Source organism: Eumetopias jubatus, unplaced genomic scaffold, assembly GCF_037043125.1.
Source record: "Eumetopias jubatus isolate StellerSeaLion01/CBP00866 unplaced genomic scaffold, mEumJub1_p1.0 scaffold_13, whole genome shotgun sequence".
Taxonomy (NCBI): domain Eukaryota; kingdom Metazoa; phylum Chordata; class Mammalia; order Carnivora; family Otariidae; genus Eumetopias; species Eumetopias jubatus.
Genome location: NW_028274819.1, coordinates 89,972,923 through 89,988,712, shown reverse-complemented (window position 1 = coordinate 89,988,712; position 15,790 = coordinate 89,972,923). Strand labels below are relative to the sequence as shown.

Sequence of the window (15,790 nt, the reverse complement as noted above, 5' to 3'; positions counted from 1 at the left end):
CTCAACAGGAGATCGAAGAAAAGAATAGCAACAACTCTGAACAGAAAAGCGACCACTTTCTGGAAGGCAGGAGGTGCAGAGAAGTGAATCCGAGGCAATATTCAGGAGGATAGACGGCGGGGGAGGGAGCCTCCGTCGGCCGCTTCTGGCAAGTGATAGAGCCCCGGAGCACAAATCGGAACTTTTAGAAGTCAGCTCCGCTGAGGGACATCGCTCCAGTGGCTAAGCTAAGCGGGGGGTGGAAACCTCGCGGGACAGTGTGGTCTCAGGACCCTCGGGGTTACAGGAAGACTGGGGGTGCCTGAGTGCGGCAGAGCTCCCCTGTGCCAGAGCGGGGAAGCTGGCTATAGAGATGGAACTGAGGCAGGGGCTCTCAGCTCGGGGTTGCCATAAACTGTGATCTGCAGCACAGTTGGGCCACTGCTCTTCCAGTGGGGACCCAACAAGCGACAGATGTTGGGAGACTCCCCTTCCTCCCCCGGGAGGAGCGGTGCAGGAGCGCACCGCAGGGATTTCCTGGGTTTGCAGACTCCACACGGGGTCGGGTGCCAGAGATAGAAATGCTTGATCACAGGCCGGGTGGGCACGGAGTGTGGCTGGAGACCGGGGAGACAGGAGTGATTGACAGCTTTTCTCTGGGGGCACACTGAGGAGCGGGTCCCCGAGTTCTCAGCCCCTCCAGGGCAGAGATTGAGAGGCCACCATTTTCATTCTCGTCCTCCAAAGCTGTACCAAAAACTTGCAGGGAGCAAAAGCTCCCGAGAGCAAACCCAAGCAGATTACTTAGCCTGGAGCGGCAAGGGCGGGGCAATTCCACCTCAGGCAAAGACATTTGGGAACCACGACAACAGGCCCCTCCCCCAGAAGATCAGCACGAACAGCCAGGAAGCCATGACCAAGTTTACCGATCAATGAGAATGGCAGAACTCCAGCGCTAGGGGAATACCGCGCATAGAATTCATGGCTTTTTTACCATGATTCTTTAGTCTTTCAAAGTTAATTTTTTTAACTTTTTTTTAAATTTCTCTTTTCCCCTTTTTCAACCAACATCATATCAATCCCTTTTTTTAAAAACATTTTTATTTTTCATTTTTAGAGTCATATTCTATCGCGTCATAGTAGTTACCCTTATTTTTGGCAGATATATATAAGTTGTTCTCTCTTCAAAATTTTAAGATACAGTTTCTTCTAACAAATCAAAATATACCCTAAATCTCTAGTGTATGGCTTTGTTCTAGTCTCCTGCCTGATCACATTCTCTCCCCCTTTTATTTTCTTTCTTTTTTTTTCTTTTTTTTAAATCCTCTTCTTTCTTTTTTCAAACTTCTTATCTTATCAATTCCTTTTATAAAAATTTTTCTAATTTTCATCTTTACAGTCATATTCCAACCCTTCATTGTATCAACCCTTATTTTGTACATATAAGTTTTCCTTTCTTTAAAATTATGGGAGGCACTTTCTTCTAGCAGACCAAAATACACCCAAAATCTAGTGTGTGGCACTGATCTATACACCAGCCTGATCATATTTGTTCATATTCTGTGTTGTTTTTTGTTTTGTTCTGTTTTTGTTCGTTTTTATCTTTTTCTTTTTTCTTTTTTTCTTTTTTCTTTCTTTCCCTTTCTTTTCCCCTGGTTTAAGGTCTTTTCTGATTTGTTTAGAGTATATTTTCTGGGGACATTGTTAACCTCTTAGCATTTTGTTCTCTCATTCATCTATTCTCCTCTGAACAAAATGACAAGATGGAAAAAATCACCTCAACAAAAAGAACAAGAGGTAGTACCAACTGCCAGGGACCTACTCAATACAGACATTAGTACGATGTCGAATATAGAGTTCAGAATCATGATTTTAAAGACACTAGCTGGGGTGAAAAAAGCATGGAAGTTATTAGAGAAACGTTTTCTGGAGAAATAAAAGAACTAAAATCTAACCAAGTCAAAATCAAAAAGGCTATGAATGAGGTGCAGTAAAAAATGGGGGCACTAACTGCTAGGATAGATGAGACAGAAGAGAGAATCAGCGAAATAGAAGACCAAATGATAGAAAATAAAGAGGCTGAGAAAAAGGGAGATAAACAACTACTGGATCACGAGGGCAGAATTCGAGAGATAAGCGATACCATAAGACGAAACATTAGAATAATTGGGATCCCAGAAGAAGGAGAAAGAGAGAGAGGGGCAGAAGGTATATTGGAGCAAATTATAGAGGAGAACTTCCCTAATTTGAGGAAGGAAACAGGCATCAAAATACAGGAGGCACAGAGAACCCCTCTCAAAATTAATAAAAATAGGTCACCACCCTGATATCTAATAGTAAAACTTACAAGTCTCAGAGACAAAGAGAAAATCCTGAAAGCAGATTGGGAGAAGAGGTATGTAACCTACAATGGTAGAAACACTAGACTGGCAACAGACCTATCCACAGAGACCTGGCAGGCCAGAAAGGACTGGCATGATATATTCAGAGCACTAAACGAGAAAAATATGCAGCCAAGAACACTATATCCACCTAGGCTGTCAATGAAAATAGAAGGAGATAATAAAAAGCTTCCAGGACAAACAAAACCTAAAGGAATTTGCAAGCACAAAAGCCCTACAAGAAATATTGAAAGGGGTCCTCTAAGCAAAGAGAGAGCCTAAAAGCAGCATAGACCAGAAAGGAACACAGACAGTATACAGTAACAGTCACCTTACAGGCAATACAATGGCACTAAATTCATATTTTTCAATAGTTACCCTGAATGTAAATGGGCTAAATGCCCCAATCAAAAGACACAGGCTATCAGATTGGATTAAAAAACAAGACCCATCGATATGCTGTCTGCAAGAGACTCATTTTAGACCCAAAGACACCCCCAGATTGAAAGTGAGGGGGTGCAAAACCATTTACCATGCTAATGGACACCAAAAGAAAGCTGGGGTGGCAATCCTTGTATCAGACAAATTAGATTTTAAACCAAAGACTATAGTAAGAGATGAGGAAGCACACTATACCTTACTTAAAGGGTCTATCCAACAAGAAGATCTAACAATTGTAAATATCTATGCCCCTAACATGGGAGCAGCCAATAAGGCAATTAATAACAAAAGCAAAGAAACAGATCGACAACAATACAACAATAGTGGGGGACTTTAACACCCCCCTGACTGAAATGGACAGATCATCTAAGCAAAAGATCAACAAGGAAATAAAGACTTTAAATGCACACTGGACCGAACGGACTTCACAGACATATTCAGAACATTCCATCCCAAAGCAACGGAATACACATTCTTCTCTGGTGCCCATGGAACATTCTCCAGAATTGATCACATCCTAGGTCACAAATCAGGTCTCAACGGATACCAAAAGATTGGGATTATTCCCTGCATATTTTCAGACCACAATGCTTTGAAACTAGAACTCAAGCACAAGAGGAAAGTCAGAAAGAACTCAAATACATGGAGGCTAAAGAGCATCCTACTAAAGAATGAATGGGTCAACCAGGAAATTAAAGATTTTAAAAAATTCATGGAAACCAATGAAAATGAAAACACAACTGTTCAAAATCTTTGGGATGCAGCAAAGGCAGTCCTAAGAGGAAAGTATATAGCAATCCAAGCCTTTCTCAAGAAACAAGAAAGGTCTCAAATACACAACCTAACCCTACACCTAAAGGAGCTGGAGAAAAAGCAACAAATAAAGCCTAGACCCAGCAGGAGAAGAGAAATAATAAGGATCAGAGCAGAAATCAATGAACCAGAAACAAAAAGAACAGTAGAACTGATCAACGAACCTAGGAGCTGATTCTTTGAAAGAATTAACAAGATTGATAAACCCCTGGCCAGACTTATCAAAAAGAAAAGAGAAAAGACCCAAATCAGCAAAATCGTGAATGAAAGAGGAGAGATCACAACCAACACCAAGGAAATACAAGCAATTATAAGACTATATGATGAGCAACTCTATACCAACAAATTAGATAGCCTGGAAGAAATGGATGCATTCCAAGAGATGTATCAACTACCAAAAGTGAACCAGGAAGAAATAGAAAACCTGAACAGACCTATAAGCACTAAGGAAATTGAAATATTCATCCAAAACCTCACAACAAACAAAAGCCCAGAGCCAGATGGCTTCCAAGGGGAATTCTACCAAACATTTAAAGAAGAATTAATATCTATTCTTCTGAAACTGTTCCAAAAAATAGAAATGGAAGGAAAACTTCCAATCTCGTTTTATGAGGCCACCATTACCTTGATCCCCAAAACAGACAAAGACCCCATCAAAAAGGGAATTATAGACCAGTATCTGACCAAAAAGAGAATTACAGACCAATATCCTTGATGAACATGGATGCAAGAATTCTCACCAAAATACTAGCCAATAAGATCCAACAGTACATTAGAAGGATTATTCACCACGACAAAGTGGGATTTATCCCTGGGCTGCAAGATTGGTTCAACATCTGCAAATCAATCAACGTGACACAATACATTAACAAAAGAAAGAACAAGAATCTTATGATCCTCTCATTAGGTGCAGAAAAAGCATTTGACAAAGTACAGCATCCTTTCTTGATCAAAACTCTTCAGAATATAGGGATAGGAGAGTCCATAACTCAATATCAAAAAAGCCATCTATGAAAAACCTACAGCAAATATCATTCTCAATGGGGAAAAACTGAGAGCTTTCCCCTACGTTCAGGAATGCTGCAGGGATATCCACTATCACCACTGCTATTCAACATAGTATTAGAAGTCCTAGCCACAGCAATCAGACAACAAAAAGTAATCAAACACATCCAAATCAGCAAAGAAGAAGTCAAACTCTCGCTGTTTGCAGATGATATGATACTGTATGTGGAAAACCCAAAAGACTCCACCCCAAAACTGCTAGAACTCATACAGGAATTCAATAAAGTGGCAGGATATAAAATCAATGCACAAAAATCATTGGCATGCCTATACACCAACAACAAGACAGAAGAGAGAGAAATTAAGGAGTCGATCCCATTTACAATTGCACCCAAAACCATAAGATACCTAGGAATAAATTTAACCAAAGAGGCAAAGGATCTGTACTCAGAAAACTATAAAATACTCAGGAAAGTAATTGAAGAAGACACAAAGAAATGGAAAAACATTCCATGCTCATGGATTGGAAGAACAAACATTGTAAAGATGTCAATGCTACCTAGAGCAATCTACACATTCAATGCAATCCCCATTAAAATACCATCCACTTTTTTCAAAGAAATGGAACAAATAATCCTAACATTTGTAAGGAACCAGAAGAGACCCTGAATAGCCAGAGGAATATTGAAAAAGAAAAGCAAAGCTGGCGGCATCACAATTCCGGACTTCCAGCTCTATTACAAAGCTGTCACCATCAAGACAGTATGGTACTGGCACAAAAACAGACACATAGTTCAATGGAACAGAATCGAGAGCCCAGAAATGGACCCTCAACTCTATGGTCAACTCATCTTCGACAAAGCAGGAAAGAATGTCCAATGGCAAAAAGACAGTCTCTTCAACAAATGGTGTTGGGAAAATTGGACAGCCACATGCAGAAGAATGAAACTGGACCATATCCTTACACCACACACAGAAATAGACTCCAAATGGCTGAAAGACCTAAATGTGAGACAGGAGTCCATCAAAATCCTAAAGATCACAAGCAGCAACCTCTTCGACCTCAGCCGCAGGAACTTCTTCCTAGAAACATCGCCAAAGGCAAGGGAAGCCAGGGCAAAAATGAGCTATTGGGAATTCATCAAGATAAAAAGCTTTTGCACAGCAAAGAAACAGTCCACAAAACCAAAAGACAACCGACAGAATGGGAGAAGATATTTGCAAATGACATATCAGATATGGCTAGTATCCAAAATCTATAAAGAACTTATCAAACTCAACACCCAAAGAACAAATAATCCAATCAAGAAAGGGGCAGGCGACATGAACAGACATTTTTCCAAAGAAGACATCCAATGGCCAACAGACACATGAAAACGTGCTCAACATCGCTCCGCACCAGGGAAATCCAAATCAAAACCTCAATGAGATACCACCTCACACCAGTCAGAATGGCTAAAATTAACAAGTCAGGAAATGACAGATGTTGGCGGGGATGTGGAGAAAGGGGAACCCTCCTACACTGTTGGTGGGAATGCAAGCTGGTGCAACCACTCTGGAAAACAGTATGGAGCTTCCTCAAAAAGTAGAAAATAAAGCTACCATATGATCAAGCAATTGCACTACTGGGTATTTACCCCAAAGATACAAATGTAGGGATCCGAAGGGGTACATGCACCCCGATGTTTATAGCAGCAATGTCCATGATAGCCAACTGTGGTAAGAGCCAAGATGTCCATTGACAGATGAATGGATAAAGAAGAGGTGGTATACATATACAATGGAATATTATGTAGCCATCAAAAGGAATGAGATCTCGCCATTTGCAATGACGTGGATGGAACTGGCAGTGTTATGTTGAGTGAAATAAGTCAATCAGAGAAAGACATGTATCATCTGATGTCACTGATATGTGGAATTTTTAATCTCAGGAAACAAACTGTGGGTTGCTGGAGTAGGGGTGAGGTGGGAGGGATGGGGTTGCTGGGTGATGGACATTGGGGAGGGTATGTGCTATGGTGAGCACTATGAATTGTGCAAGACTGTTGAATCACAGATCTGTATCTCTGACACAAATAATGCAATGTATGTTAAGAAAAAATAAAAGAAGAAGATAGGAGGAGAAGAATGAAGGGGTGGAAATTGGAGGGGGAGACGAACCATGAGAGATGATGGACTCTGAAAAACAAACTGAGGGTTGTAGAGGGGAGGTGGGTGGGGGGATGGGTTAGCCTGGTGATGGGTATTAAAGAGGGCACATTCTGCATGGAGCCCTGGGTGTTATGCACAAACAATGAATCATGGAACACTACATTAAAAACTAATGATGTAATGTATGGATATTAACATAACACAAAAATTCAAAGGAAAAAAAAAGCTTGTGGAAATTCCTTTAATCAGGAAGCAGCTCTGGATCCCGCTATAGACTTGAGATGTAAATTAGTGAATTTCAACTCCTGCCCAAATCAGAGATAAATGAATTAGTATTCAAGGAGGAGTTCAAGTAATTCTAAATATAATGTTTTGTTTTGTTTTGTTTACCAAATGGGGTTATTTGAAGGCAACAGACCCTACTCCCCTTCCCCAACACAAAATGTCTTTTTCTAAGTTAAGTTTTCAGGTAATGTCCTTCGCTTGTACCAGGCAAGTAATAATACTTACTATTATTTTTACTTCATATTTTTCATGAAGCCATTGCTAAAGAGATAATTCTTTGTGTAGTTCAATAACCTTTTTTGCATCCAAAAATTCATTTTAACTTAGAATCTGAAACAAAAATAGATTTTTATCTGATGAAAAACTATAACCCATTATGTTTCTTTAATTGTCTTGCCTGTCCGAAAGCCCAAGCAGAACTAATGTTCACACAAATCAACTGCATTCAGCCTAGGTCAGCATTTCCCAAAGGGTCCTCTGTAGATTGCTACTACAAGCTGCTTTTTAAAAAAGAAAGTGTTTAATGGCCACAAGTGTGAGAAACGAGATTTACAATTCCATTAGCATATTAATAATTCCAGGAGGGACAACAATGATGTTTGAATTTGTTTTATCCAACCTTTCTTGAATGTATTTGATTACACAATTCTGTCTTTGCATAATACTTATTATTATGAAACCCACAAATTTGGGAAAGACTGACTACATCACTAATTCTTTTCTCTCCCTCTTCTAGAGATGTGTTTTCTTTCCCTACTTCTGCATCTACCTTTTACATATGCATTATAAGGCATAGATAATAAATAAATTGTGAGTGTGGGCATGTTTGTGTGTGTGTGTGTATGTGTGTGTATATATATATATATATATACACAAACACACATACACAGAAAGGTCCAACTTCTACTCTGTTCCTTTTTCTCCTAGCTCTATGGCTTTTATTTATGTATTGTGGTGTGTGTATTTATTATATAGAAGGTCTCCGTTTCAAATTGGTCTGCCTAGCAGAACTTTTCTCTGTTCCTGGCAGGATCTGTACATGAACAAGAGCCTTCTAGGGAAAACCCAAAGCCCTTCAGGAAGTGGTCTGTGATGATGTGATGTAGTAGCTGATGAGTTTCCTTCTGAGTCAGGGCTGCCACAAGGGGGTCCCCAGGAATTGACACCTCTCCAAAAAGATGTAAAGATGTTAGTGCTGAGGTCATGACCACCTCTACCTTTGTTAAGGGCCCTCGAGGGCTTTTCCCAAGTCACTGAGATGAAGAGAAGCCAAACCAGATTTCAGCCCAGGTCCTCCCCTTTCTCTGAATTCCCCCTCACTTCCCTGTTTTAATACTTCCTTGGAGTATCTTGGGTTGCCTCGTTTGGGTTTCACATGCCTCCACCGTGAAACGCACATCCCTGTGTACATCTAAAACAGCAACATAAAGATGGCCCCCTGGGTTCATTTTCCATTTTCTCCCACGTCTTTTCATGAAAAGACTGGGTTGCAAGAACATTTGAAGAATACCATATGCCTGCGGCAGCAGTAATAATGCTGCTTCATATGTTTATAGACCTTTAAGCCCTTCTGCCCCGTACAGATCTTCCCCAACTCACAAGGAGGTTAGGTCCCAACGAACCCATCACAAGTTGAAAATGCCTTAAGTCAAAAATGCATCTAATACACCTAACCTATCCAGCAACGTAGCTTAGCCTCGCCTACCTTATAGGGACTCAGAAGGCTTACATGAGCCTAGACTTGGGCAAAATAATCTAACACAAAGTCTACTTTCTAGTCAAGTGTTGGCTATCTTGTGTAATTTATTGCAAACTATATGGAAAGTGAAAACCAGAACAGTTGGATGGGTGCAGAATGGTTGTAATTATATGGGTTGTTTACCCTGGCGATCACCTGGCTGACTGGGAGCTGCAGCTTTTTGTCCCTGCCGGGCATCCCAAGAGAGGATCTTAACACACAGATCGCTCACTAGTCCAGGAAAAGATCCGAATTCAAAATTCGAAGTACAGTTTCTACTGAATGCATATTGCTCTCACACCACTGCCAAGTTGAAAAATCGTAAGTTGAACATTCATAAGTCAGTCAGGGATCGCCTAGACTTAGTCTCAATGTTTGCCTTCAGAGGCTCACTACTGTGGAGTCACGTCGAGCTGGTTCTTAACAGAAAAAATACTCCCCTGCTGCTTCATAAGGACTCAAAGCTGCGGTAAAAGGATTCTAGGTCTCTTGACATTTAGTCAAAACCACACTTAATTCATGCAAAAATAACTTGCAGTTTGAAATAATCATTGCTCTGAAGTGTACTTACATAGGCACCTTTTTCTTTCACTAGCCTGCGTGGGTCTTAAGGGTAGAGGTTCAACTGACCAATCCCTGCCTGCATCTTTATGGCCTCATAGAGTTCGGGTGCTTGCTTCGTTCTTAATAAGTATCTGTTGAGTAAATGAAGCACTAAGATTAGCAGTAGTTACTTGAGAAACAACAAAAGGTTCATTCACTTGGGAAAGCAAAACCAGGGCACTAAAGATTTGGGTCACCCACTGTCGTATCAGGAAGTGCTTCCTCAAGTGAAACTTACATCCCACCCACTACAGGCAAAGTACACTTCTTGTGATTCTGCGCTCAGTGACTATGGAAGGCAGATGTCACCTGTCTGGACCCTGCATTCTGACAATGCCAGACAAACAAGAGATATGGAAACTTCCAGTCACATTTCTTTCAGGGCTTTTCGATGATCCTGAGTCTGCTTCTAAGATTCAGAAACACTGGCCAGTTTCTCCTTTGATAGCTGCTGTCTGGAAATTTCTTACCTACAGAACGACTTGAGATCCTTGAGCTTCTTCTCTCTAGAATTCTCCAGATAATTCTCAAGCCATCCATGGGAGCATTCTTCTTAGAAAGTCGGAGAGTTGGGCCCCGTGAAAGGCAATGAATTGCAATAGGCGGCCACTGAAACTGTTCTGGGTTCAGCATAGGGGCTGACTGTCCATCCAATAGCAAGCACTGCTTCCTGAACTAAATCCATCATAAAAAAAAAATCAATATATCTAAAACCTTGGCTCAATAAACCGGAATCCTTTGGAGTGCTTATTAAAAGATTATATTTTAGCAGGGAAATCTGAATAAAATCTGTAGTTTAGTGACCAGTAATGTGCCATGGTTATGTGACAAATTGACATTAGGCTTCTGAGTATATACCCCAAATAACTGAAAGCAGAGACCCAAACAGATATTTGTGCATCACATTCGTAACAGCACTGTTCACAATAGCCAAAAGCAGAAGCAACCCAAGTGTTAATAAAGTGATAATAGATATATACTACCTTTCATATATATATATATATATACTTTACACATATATAGATATATATATACACATCACAGATTATTATTCTGCCTTAAGAAGGAAGGAAATTCTGTCACAGGCTACAACATGGATGCACCTTGAAGACACGATGCTAAATGAAATAAGCCAGTCACAAAACAAATATTGTATGATCCCGCTTACATAAGGTACCTAGAGGAGTCAAATTCACAGAGGCAGAAAGCAGAAGGGTGATGTCCAGGATGGGGATGGGGAAAATGGGGAGTCTTCATTTAATGGGTACTGAGTTTCAGTTTGGGAAGATGAAAATGCTCAGAAGACAGATGGTGGTGATAATTACACAACCATGAATGTGTGTAATGCCACCAAACTATATATTCAAAAATGCTTAAGTGGCAAATTTTATGTTATGAATATTTTACCACAACTTTTAAAAAAAAGAAGGAAAGTAACAGGGGTGCCATGGTGGCATCCGACTTTTGATTTCAGTTCAGGTCATGATCTCAGGGTCGTGGGATTGAGCCTTGCGTCGGGCTCCTTGCTCAGTGTGCAGTCTGCTTGTCCCTCTCCCTCTCCCTCTGCTTCCCCTGCTCTCTCTCACTTTCTCTCAAATAAATAAATAAATCTTTAAAAAAGCTTAAAAATAAAGTAACATTAAGGGAAATGGGATAAAGGCTATACTGAATTCTCAATATTATCTTTGCAACTTTTTTGTAAATCTAAAATTATTTCCCCCCAAAAAAAGTTTATTTTAAAAAAATTTAAAAAAAAACATAAAAACGCTACTAGATTATTGTATGAACACCACTACCAACAAGAAAAATGTATTTCTGGTCTCCACACTAAACTATATGAAATCTCTCTGGAGTTAGGGGTGAGGGGTAAGTAGCCTCATTTTTAATAAGTTCTAAAATGTAAGAACAACTATTTTTTAAGACATTGCTAACAACTGTTTTAAAAATTCTCTTCTTTCTTCCTGACTTTTTTAGTCAGTGATAGAGTCAAATCTATAGCAGATTTCTGGAGCAACCAGTGTTTTCTGTGAGTGCTGCTTTCTCACTGTGCTTTGGTCAGTCTGCGGGCCCATCATGGGCCACTGGGATCATCTGTAACCCCGGAACTAGGGGGTTGCCAAGTGTCTCCCCCTTCCCTGGATCTTTTCTCCATGTCTCCCGCTTTCCCTCCACTTCCACTCTCGACCTCGTGAGAAGGGCTCTATTCCTGAGAAACTTAGTAACCATGGGCTGATTGGGTCATGACCAAGCTTATTTCTCTCTCTCTTTCCTTACCACTTTCAATGACCCCTTTCAACAAGGGTCAGAGCCAGATTTGTAACTGAATACAAGAACAACAAGCAAGAAAAGGGGACAAGAGCATCAAGTCATGCTGGATCGCTTTAAAGCGATCTTGTTCTGATGCTGCACTCAATAAAAAGAAAGAAAGAGGCTGCCATGATGGTCATGAGCGGGTTCAGCAGAAAGCTCCTAGGCCAGAGAGCATGTCCAGGTTTCTCCATAAAATCCATGTCACTTCACCGCTCAGTGCCTCAGTTTGCCTCTTACAAAATAACAGACGAGAGAAACTCTGAGGGTTTCGGCAGTTTTGAAACTCTGTGATGGAACAAAACAAAACCATCCTGACCTGAAGTATTTGAATGGCCACTCTCCTCGGGAATGAAACTTGCATTTTTTTGCAGCTCAAAAGTTTTGAAGGGAGATCTGGCACTGGGGTGACTCACACTAAAGCTTCTGAAAGCATGAAGATCCTATAACCCAATCAAATTGTCCAGCTCCTCTGGGAGGGAGGAGTGTTGAGAGGAGAGAGGAAAGTGGCGTCTGAGAGACATTCAGAGGTGACTCTATTCTTAATTACAAGTGAATGGCCCCTGTCCTATTGCTGATTATGTGTTGAAGAAAAGGAAACCGCGACAAGAAGTTAGGTGTTCCAAGAAGATGCCAGGGAGGGGTGGGGGGGACACTTGCTTGTGTCCCCATGCTCTCTCCTCACTTTTCTCTGGCCCAGGAATTCCTGATTCTTTTTGCAAGCAAAAACTCCCCTGGAGACTCTCAATGGTTTAGCTGGTCCAATCTTTGGAACTTTGGAATCGGGCACTGTGAGATTTGTAGGCAGTAGGCTTGCTGGGCAAGGTCAGAAGTGTGAGTATTTAATAAAGTCTGACAACTATCGATCCAGTTGTGATAAACAGTGCCCCAAAGCCATTCTGAGCAGCAAAGAGTTAGCACCTTTAGCTTAGCGTGGAAAGAGGGAAACAGGCAAACTGTGAGCTGACGCAGGGAGGCCAAAGGAGAGTGGGCCCAGAGAGCAGGGCAAAATTCTCAGGAGGAGGGGCTCCCTTTGCTGGAGTTGCCCTTTCTAGGATGAGCCCAACAATGTCCAGGCAGAGTGACTGCGTTAGATATTCCCAGATTCTTCCTTCCTTCCTGGGCGCTAGGGTCCAGAAAGCTTATGCAGTGCTATTGGCCTACCAGAATTTTGCTTACATTTCCTCCTGTTGCTTTGGTTCTCTTTTTAGAATTATAAGATCATTCTGCCCTGTATGTGAACTCCTAATTTCATTCTTGTTGCTACTGAGGCAGCTATGATGGTTGGTGGATTTCTTTGGGCCTCGGAGGAGGGGCCAGGGCTGCTTTCACAGTTACTAATAGGGTAATCTTAGGAGTGCCTGCGCATGGGGCCAACCATCTGTGGCTAAAGAGAGTGGCTGAGCCTGGGGAAAGAAGCAGGCAGCTGTGACCAATGGATGGAAGGCCTCAGCACACCCCTTTGCAGGAACTTCTAAAGATTTCCCAACCTAAACAGACCCCACGAAAAAAGGCTCAGCCCACAGGCCGAAAACGGACAGCCAGAAGCCCTATAAAAAGGTGTGAGCTCTCACCGGGCAGAGTTAAATCCTTGTCTGCCTGTTTTGCACTGCAGACACGGGGCAGCAGTTTGGGTGACCGGCATACCCAGTGATGTCCTCCTTGCCACCCCACTACAGGTATGCCTAGTGACCTTGGCCAAGTTGCCTAACCTCTCTCATGGCATTAGATTCTCCATCTAGGAAACAAAGTTCGAAACACCCCATTCTAAGTGAAGGAACCTGGAACATTGCAGATGTCCATTTCTCTCTTCTTCTGAGTGAACCTTAACAGTTGTTGTCTTCCTGAAAAAAAAATTAAATGAATAATTTCTTCTCTTGGCCAGCTATCTTGTGCAGAATTAGTGGGAAAATAATTCCCTTGCCATGCACCTTTCTTGTGTCGCTGACTCACTGTGTATCCCGGATCCAGTCTTCTGCTCCTTGCCTCAATTTCCTGGTCTGTGGAAACAAACAAACAAACAAACAAAATCCCCGCCTTCTCCCACCCTCTGTTCAACCGAACAAAAGTCCCTTGAGTCACCCCCACACCATCCAGTCCCGAACCTCACATCTTCTCCTAAATGCGAACCTTCTACCTGCTCCTGTGTCAGGGGTTAGCAGGTTCCTGACACTGAGGGTTCCATGCCCCGGGCAATGTCAGTTGAGTTTACTGAGCATGACTTTTGTAATGAAGATGAGGCCCAGATAATCCTGCCCACAACACAATTACTATCTAATCCTGTCCCAATCAAGGGTTACTCTTCCCTTTTGAGTCACAAGGAATCCTTGTAACAGGAAAAATACAAATTTGAAAACCCTATCAGAAATACTACCAAGCGTACCACCCACCTTAACCAGGCTGCAGGGGTGGCGAGTTCTCGCCTGGGCTTAGATGCTGACGTCTGCGGGACTCCGCCCGGCAGCTCAGAAGCAGTGATACTTTTAGAGCAGAGAGGTGGCTCGGAGAGCCTATTTATATAATCATTTTGTAAACACTGTTGCGCGGGATGGGGCTCAGGGTAAATGCCCCCCGGGTAAGCCATTTTCTCCGGTTATTGTGATCGATGGTAGAGAAATCACCAAGGGTGCATATAAACCACCAGTCTTTCTAGCCCCGTTTGCGAGTCTGAAATGCACCTCCAGACCCCTCCCCCCTGGAAACTCAGCCGTACCCCTCCGCCCCCTCCTGGAAGCGGGGCGCTGGGGAGCGGTGGCAGCCCGAGCAAGCCCCCCCTCCCCGTGAAGGAGTGCGGAGTGCCCCCCACTCCCTCGGTGCAGAGCGCACCGACCTGCCACACCGCCTGCAGCCTGATGGCTGTTGATCTTATCGCGGGCCGGCAGGGAGATGAAGTGCATGTGTCAGGGGGTTCGTGCCTGTTCATCATTGTGGTTGCCCCGAAGTGGAGCAGACAAGGTAACACTTGAAGCCATTTTTGCAGAGAATTGCACAAACATCGGTGGCTCGGGAGAGTGAGTGGTTCCACTTCAGATCAAGAAAAACACCCACAGAATTTGGCGCAGACGGCGAGAGAAACACCGCAAACACACAGCAGCAGACACACGCGCGCACACACACACACACCTAAACAGAGTTAAACCCAAAGTCCCCAGAGCTAGAGGAAGTGCTCGTGCACCAACAAAGAAGCAACAACTGGAAAGGAAAGATTGGTTTGGTTGCCGAAGAATCTAGGGACAGAGCTGGTACTGCAGACGTGTGGAAGCCAAACGGCTTTCTTTGAGGGGGGCCATTCTGAGAGGGCGGAAAAAAAAAAACAAACCAACCCTGACTGTTCTCAGGGCTTGAAACTAAACGTTTCTACTTCGGAGAATTGGCAACGATTTCTTTCTGAAGGTGAGGGTGGATGGAGTGAAGAAAGGCCAAATTTGGGGCTTCGAGGAGGCAATGTACATTTTCAATCTGCCAAGCGGTCCAGGGGGGCAGGAACTGACAACTGTCGATAATTCTTACCATTACTCTTATGTAAGTAGGATTTCTGTATAAAGATTGTGTATAAAGAAGGTTTTTTTTTTCCCATCCGAGTGGAAAGGTAAATCATGACCTGATTAAGTACGCGCTTGACACATCTAAATTCGTGCCACAGTGACCACTGTGCCCTCCTTGATTTGGCAAACACAATACCAAAGTAAGACAAACCTTGTTCTGTTCTCCTCTAGTTTGTTACCTAGCAGAGGGAGCAGACATTAAAGAAACAAGCACTGAAATACATAATTATAAATTGTAATTAGTGTTTTAGAGAAAGAACCTGTGGTATTTTGAGAATATTTTTACCCAGAAGTTTGAGCCTATTCAATAAGCATTTTAAAGCAATCATTATATGCATAATTGTAGTGATATATAGAAATGTCTGAAATCCGATCCTTACTTTCCAGGAGTTCAAAACCCTCTAAGGAATCCAGGCATGTTGATACATCAATAATAATATTTGAAAGAAGCAATGAGAGATTTTCCTTAAGTTATTTTAAAAACTACAGATTTTTTTCCTAGAAAATGGCGTGATGATGCTTTGTGCTATACACACACACAT

The 15,790-nt window shown here is 42.2% G+C and overlaps 1 long non-coding RNA gene across 3 annotated transcripts in view; it reads right to left on the bottom strand.

Annotated features, from left to right (window-relative positions):
* The window catches only part of LOC114222349 (uncharacterized), a 37,182-nt gene extending 22,865 nt beyond the window's left edge, over positions 1 to 14,317 (bottom strand). Inside the window, exons 1-5 of one of the 3 annotated variants that reach the window (XR_003611915.2) lie at positions 14,094 to 14,317; positions 13,635 to 13,703; positions 13,485 to 13,547; positions 9,867 to 10,071; positions 9,365 to 9,488 (exon numbers count right to left, since the gene is read on the bottom strand). This is a non-coding gene — a long non-coding RNA (uncharacterized LOC114222349). Of the gene's footprint in view, positions 1 to 9,364; positions 9,489 to 9,866; positions 13,704 to 14,093 lie in introns of all 3 variants that reach the window. The other 2 variants (XR_015766643.1, XR_015766642.1) reach the window with 2 other exon arrangements.
* Between the last annotated feature and the right edge of the window lie 1,473 nt (positions 14,318 to 15,790).